The following is an 800-nucleotide window of genomic DNA, read 5'->3' on the forward strand; positions in this document are numbered from 1 at the left end:
ACAATTTGGTATGAACGATTGGGTCATCCAAGCTCTATAATGATGAGAAGAATTATTGAGAATTCAAATAGACATCCATTGAAGAGCTAAAAGATTCTTTAATTTAATGAATTATCATGTGATGCTTGTTCTCAAGGAAAATTGATAACTAGACCAATACCAGCTAAAGTGATGATTGAATCATCTGCATTTTTAAAACAAATTCATTGAAGGAACTCTTATTCAAGAGTACCTATGAGCGAAAGCTGATCTTTCCAATTCATTGTGATAGAATTACCGCATATACATTCAAACATACTTTCATAATGCTAAAAAGATCAAGAAATCATACCAGATGGAGATTTCTTCTTCACAGCGAGTCTGAAGCCCAACCGTCTACCTCGAACAATCACCACTCAGACAGAAAGAAACGGAGAAGACAAAATCACTCAGAGCCCTCAGTATTTTTGGAGTGAGAATCCAAAGTGTGGGCTTTGTTCAGATTTGGTAGAGGGAAGAAGGAAGAGAGACCGTACACAACGATCAAGCAAGTGGAAGATGCGGTCGTCTATCGCATAGACAAGATGCATGATCGTTTAGGTGAAGTATACGATTATGTAGAAAAAGTAAGCTATCGTCTAAAAGATCATGTAGGAAAAGATAAACGATCGTGTAGGAAAAGGGTGAGCGATCGTCCGAACAATCGTGTAGGAAAAACTAAGCAATCGTCTATATGATCGTTTAGTAAATACCGGGAGCTAAACGATCGCTTAGGAAAAAGGTAAACGATCGTTTAGATAATAGCGCGTGACGGTGTAATC

The sequence above is a fragment of the Benincasa hispida genome, chromosome 11 (assembly GCF_009727055.1).
Source record: "Benincasa hispida cultivar B227 chromosome 11, ASM972705v1, whole genome shotgun sequence".
NCBI lineage: Eukaryota > Viridiplantae > Streptophyta > Magnoliopsida > Cucurbitales > Cucurbitaceae > Benincasa > Benincasa hispida.